Raw genomic sequence first — 6,610 nt, forward strand, 5'->3', positions numbered from 1 at the left:
ACTTAAAGAATATGTGACCACCAAACCATCTCTGCAAGAAATATTAAGGGGGACTGTGTAAAAGAAAGAGGAATCCCAAAGAAATAATCCACAAAAACAGGGATGAATAGGTATTATGATGACACTAAATTCACATCTTTCAATAGTAACTCTGAACGTGAATGGGCTTAATGATCCCATCAAAAGGCGTAGGCGTTCAGACTAGATAAAAAGCAAGACCCATCTATTTGCTGTCTACAAGAGACTATTTTTAGACCAAAGGACACCTACAGGCTGAAAATGAAAGACTGGAGAAACTTTTGCCATTCAAATGGTCCTCAAAGTAAAGCAGTGGTAGTCATCCTCATATCAGATAAATTAAAGTTTATTCCAAAGACTGTAGTAAGAGATGAAGAGGGACACTATATCATACTTAAAGGATCTAACAATCATGAGTGTTTATGTCCTTAATGTGAGAGCTGCCAAGTACATCAATCAATTAATAAGGAAAGTTAAGACATACTTAGATAAAGAAACACTAATACTGGGAGATTTCAACATGGCCCTTTCTGCAAATGACAGATCCTTTAAGCACAACATCTCCAAAGAAACAAGAGCTATACATACACTTGCTAGAACACTTGCTAGAACTCATACGGCAATTTGGTGGCATGGTAGGATATAAAATCAATGCCCAGAAATCAGTGACATTTCTATACACTAACAATGGGACTGAAGAAAGAGAAATTAAGGAATCACTCTCTTTTATAATTTCACCCAAAGCATCAGATACCTAGGAATAAACCTAACCAAAGAGGTAAAGGATCTGTACCCTAAAAACTATAGAACACTTCTGAAAGAAATGGAGGAAGACACAAAGAGATGGAAAAATATTCCATGCTTATGGATTGGAAGAGTTAACATTGTGAAAATATTAATACTATAGAATTAGTATTGTGAAAATGTCAATGCTACCCAGGGCAATTCACTTTTAATGCAATCCCTATAAAAACGCCATGGACTTTCTTCAGAGAGTTAGAATAAATCATCTCAAGATTTGTATGGAATCAGAAAAGGCCCCAAATAGCCAGAGGAATATTAAAAATGAAAACCAGATCTGGGGACATCACAAGGCCAGATTTCAGGTTGTACTACAAAGCTCTGGTCAAGACAGTGCGGTACTGGCACAAAAACAGTCACATAGATCAATGGAACAGAATAGAAGATACAGAAATGGCCCCTCAACTCTATGGTCCACTAGTATTCAACAAAGCAGGAAAGACTATCCACTGAAAGAAAAACAGTCTGTTCAATAAATGGTACTGGGAAAATTGGACAGCCACGTGCAGAAGAATGAAACTAGACCATTCTCTTACACCATATACAAAGATAAAGTCTAAATGGCTGAAAGATCTAAATGTGAGACAAGATTCCATCAAAATCCTAGAGGAGAACACAGGAAACACCCTTTTTGAACTTGGGCACAGCAACTTCTTGCAAGATACATCTATGAAGGCAAGGCAATCTAAAGCAAAAACAAACTGTTGGGATTTAATTAGATAAAAATCTTCTGCACAGCAAGAGAAACAATCACCAAAAAAAAAAGACAAACTACAGAGTGGGAGAAGATATTTGCAAATGATATATCAGATAAAGGGCTAATATCCAAGATCTATAAAGAACTTATGTAACTCAACAGGAAAGACACAAACAGTCCAGTCATGAAATGGGCAAAAGACATGAACATAAATCTCACAGAGGAAGACATAGACATGGCCAACAAGCACATGAGAAAATGCTCCACATCACTGGCCATCAGGGAAATACAAATCAAAACCACGATGAGATACCACCTCACACCAGTGAGAATGGTGAAAATTAACAAGACAAGGAACACCAAATGTTGGAGAGGATGTGGAGAAAGGGGAACCCTCTTGCACTGTCGGTGGGAATGTGAACTGGTGTAGCCCCACTGGAAAACTGTGTGGAGGTTCCTTAACAAGTTAAAAATAGAGCTAGCCTATGATCCAGCAATTGCACTACTCGGTTTTACCCCAAAGATTCAGATGCAGTGAAAGAGTGACACCCCTGTGCCACAGTGTTCACAGCAGCAATGTCCACAATAGCCAAACTGTGGAAGGCGTCTTGGTGTCCATCGAAGGATGATGAATAAAGATGTGGTGTATATATTCAATGGAATATTACTCAGCCATTAGAAACACAAAAGCCCACCATTTGCTTCAATGTAGGTAGAATTGGAGGGTATTATGCTGAGTGCAGAAAGTCAATCAGAAAAGGACAATCATTATATGGTTTCATTCATACGGGAAATATAAGATATAGTGAATAGGATTCGAGGAGAAAGGAAAGGAAATGAGTGGGAAATATCACTGAGGGTGACAGAACATTAGAGTCTCCTAACTGTGGGAAACAAACAAGGGGTAGTGGAAGGAGAGTTGTTCGGGGAGGACAGGGTGTTTCTGTGATGGACACTGAGGGGGGCACTTGACAGGCTGAGCACTGGTTAATATGCTACATGTTGGCATATCAAACTCCAATAAAAAATAAAGATGTAAAAAATTAAAAATAAATAAAAAATACAAATGATAGATGTGTTAACTAACCCTTTCATGGTAATCATGTCACAGTGAACAAATGTATAAAATTAACACATAATACCCTTCAAACTTAATCAATGTTATGTGTCAATTATATGTCAGTAAAGTGGGGAAAAATATGAATACAGTAGACAAGGGTGTTACTCCCTGTGACATAGCTTCACATATGCCAACGTGCTCCTTTACTAAAAGCTGCTTTAACTGGGTTAAATAAACACAGTATGCACAGTCAAAAATTTGAATTATCCTTACCTTTTCCTTCCATTTTTTACCACACTCTGTTCTAATTCTTTTCCTATAGTAAGTTCCAAACAAATTGCATCCCAGGTGTGATTTAGTCCTGCATTGGTGATTAGCAATATTGATTATATAAATTCATTATTGTATATTTTATGTAAATGCATGTTTTGGCATTTTATTTAGATACATACAGTTTATTTAATATTTAGTAGTTATTATGTCATATCTATTTGTAGGAGTAATGATAATCTTAACTCCATCTTGCGTCTGCAGTCTTGTTTATGACAGAGCAATGAGCTCCCTTAGGCTATGTGATCCAGGTTAATGGATGCCTAACCAGAATGCAGGACGGCTTGCTCTGAGCTGCCTTAAATTAGCATGCAAGAAGGCACTACTTGAGATAAAGGCCAAGATGAAAAATAAGATGGACAAAAGGGAAACTGAAATTAAATATTGCTATTTGTAATGAGGACTAAATTAGTTAACCAATGTTATATTTTTTTCAATGTGAGTGTGACATGTACATTGTAACAGTTATTATTTAACTTAGAGTTATGAAATAGCCTTGCTTATTGGTGCCTCAACATTACCCTAAGGATAAACAACAACAAAAAGGGTATATTTCCAGAAGATTAAATATAAATTAGATTGAGAGTTTTATTTTTGTAGAAAGATTTCATAGTTGGTTTTTTTTAGAATTTTATTTATTTATTCATGAGAGACACAGAGAGAAAGAGACACAGGCAGAGGGAGAAGCAGGCTCCATACAGGGAATCCAACATGGGACTTGATCCCGGGCCTCCAGGTTCACACCCTGTGCTGAAGGTGGCACTAAACCACTGATCCAGCCAACTGGGCTGCCCAGTTGTTTTTATTACTTATGAAATTTTAAGAGTTTGTGATTAATGAAAGTAATTATTTTGTAGAAGTTAACATTATAGGTCTTTTGTGGGATACAAAGATGAACACAACCGTTCTCAAGGGAGAGTCACAATAGAGAAGAGCTAAAAGGCTACTGAGAAATGCAAGGATGGCTTTCAGAAATCCCTCATGGTCTATAAATATAGCACAGATCTGGCCTGGACTTGGCCTTGTTCCCAGGAGATCAATGAGCAACTTTCTTTTGAGGTCAAAACAAGCAGACTTGAAAATTTGAGCTAAAAGTGCAAGTGGAGGGAAGCCAATCTAGTTTAAGAATCTGCATTCTTAACACAATGATGCTATATCCCTCTCAGTCCTCTATTTACTGTTTTCATAAGTTTTTAGATTTACATTATTGAAGAGGACTATGATATTATTTCCACATTTTTTTCAGGTTTCTTACATTCCATTTTTATTTCCTGAGCTGTTTTCTTTGAGCCGTCATAACATAGAGATAAAGCAAATCAAATTTGATTATAGTGAACTTCGCTGGGGTCTGGCATAAAAATGATGATTTGCATTCTATTCTTCACAGCACAAATTTGACAATGTAAAATGGAAGGGAGGACTGTCATAAACTCAAAAATAAGAAAACTACAGCATAGTATATCCAGCACTGCTGGGAATTAGCTGAATAGGTTAGTAGAAATGGCACACATTTTACTATATGTTTCTGGAATATCCTCATGGATTAGTGTTCTCATGTCAAAGATAAGTGTGAGGCAGAATTACAAGAGAATCAAACATCTTTTCACAAAGCTAATAACGAAGAAATAATATTCAAATGGAAAACCTAGGTGACAGAGCTGCTAAGATCTGAGGCAAGTAGTTACATTCTCAATTTGTACTTCAGTGAAGAATTTAAAATAGATAAATTTTGTATGTCTCTTTAAGCTCAAAAATAAAAATATTTCTATATACACATTCTGAGCAAGTCATAGAAGATGTCAAACATTAATGATTTCAAAGGAATTACAAGCCAAGCCAAGAAGTAAGTTAATTCATGTTCTCTGTTATTTGATCATATAGTAAGTACATATGTAATACTACATGATATATAGGGAATGTTCTAATATAATCTGGATAAGTGTACAAAATATTAATATACAGATAAAATTACTAATTAATTTAAAATTAATAATTAATAACTTGCTTTATTTGCTAAGAAAATTATTAATTGGTTTCTCATATCATAAAACCTCAGATGATTGTTACTTTAGTCTTCTAAATTTCACTTTTACCTCGTGATGGAATTAAGATCATTCATTTCTGTTTTTTAGGTGGGGGTATCTTTTAATAAATACATGACAGAAAAGAAAGAAAGGTGCGTATTTTTCATAATTTTTCTACAAAAATACAATGAAGTACATAAATTGGATAAAGCAAGAAGTACTGATTTTACCATCTTTAATGATGTGAGTAATTGCATGAAAATTTCTGAACATCAACTGCTATATTTCAGATAAGACAACCAATAAATAAGACAGAACATGAAAATATGTATTACAATCAAATGCAAACAAGACAGACAAAAGAAATTAAGATGAGCATGGATTATAGAATATATTTGACAATTGTATCAATGGTGGTGATATTGATAATCATGAATTATACATTCCATCTCCTCCCTTTAATACTCTTGCCACCTAAATATCTTTAAAAGAAGAAAAGGAGAGAGAGAAAGAAATGAACCACACAGTGATCACCGAGTTTGTCCTGCTAGGCCTTTCTGATGATCCTGACCTTCAGATTGTGATTTTCCTCTTCTTATTCCTCACGTACTTACTCAGTGTCACTGGAAACCTGACTATCATCAGCCTAACCTTGGTGGACTCTCATCTACAGACGCCAATGTATTTCTTCCTCCGAAACTTCTGTTTCTTAGAAATCTTATCTACAACTGTATGTATTCCTAGATTTCTGGGGGCAATTATCGCCAGGGATAAGACTATTTCCTATAACAACTGTGCAGCCCAGCTGTTTTTCTTTATTTTCATGGGGGTGACAGAATTTTACATTCTCACTGCCATGTCTTATGACCGCTATGTTGCCATCTGCAAGCCCCTTCATTACACCACCATCATGAACAGGAAGGTCTGCACCCTACTTGTGCTCTGTGCATGGCTCGGTGGGTTCCTGACTATTTTCCCACCCCTTATGCTTCTACTCCAGCTGGATTACTGTGCTTCCAATGTCATTGACCACTTTGCATGTGACTATTTTCCCCTTTTACAACTGTCTTGTTCAGATACGTGGTTCCTAGAGGTAATTGGTTTCTACTTTGCTTTAGTTGCCTTGCTATTCACTTTGGCCTTGGTGATTTTATCTTATTTGTATATAATCAGAACTATTTTGAGAATCCCATCTGCCAGTCAGAGAAAAAAAGGCTTTCTCCACGTGTTCTTCTCATATGATTGTCATTTCCATCTCTTATGGGAGCTGTATATTTATGTATGCTAATCCTTCTGCAAAAGAAAGGGCATCATTGACCAAAGGAGTAGCTATTCTCAATACTTCTGTTGCCCCCATGCTGAACCCCTTCATTTACACTCTGAGAAACCAGCAAGTAAAACAAGCTTTCAAAGATGTGGTCCATAAAGTAGTATTTTCTTCAAGTAAATGAAACATTTCTTCTGGCAAAAAAAAAAAAAAAAAGACACTCTAAAGAGTAACTAGGTAAAATCTTGACATTCCTAAATATCTAAGTTGGTATGCTTTTTCTAGTCTCTTATATGCCACTTTATAATTATTTAATAGGTGCCCACCCATTTATTCTACTTCCATATCCGTGTTTCTCCAATACATGTTTATTGACATATTGTAAAGTATGGACAGCTTTATTTCTCCTACAA

General features: G+C 35.8%; 1 pseudogene; it reads left to right on the plus strand.

Moving 5' to 3' along the window:
- Positions 1–5,444: 5,444 nt before the first annotated feature.
- Positions 5,445–6,381, plus strand: LOC129511887 (olfactory receptor 6C3-like; annotated as a pseudogene).
- Positions 6,382–6,610: the final 229 nt, after the last annotated feature.

The sequence above is a fragment of the Nyctereutes procyonoides genome, unplaced genomic scaffold, assembly GCF_905146905.1.
Source record: "Nyctereutes procyonoides isolate TBG_1078 unplaced genomic scaffold, NYPRO_anot_genome, whole genome shotgun sequence".
In the NCBI taxonomy this organism is placed as follows: domain Eukaryota; kingdom Metazoa; phylum Chordata; class Mammalia; order Carnivora; family Canidae; genus Nyctereutes; species Nyctereutes procyonoides.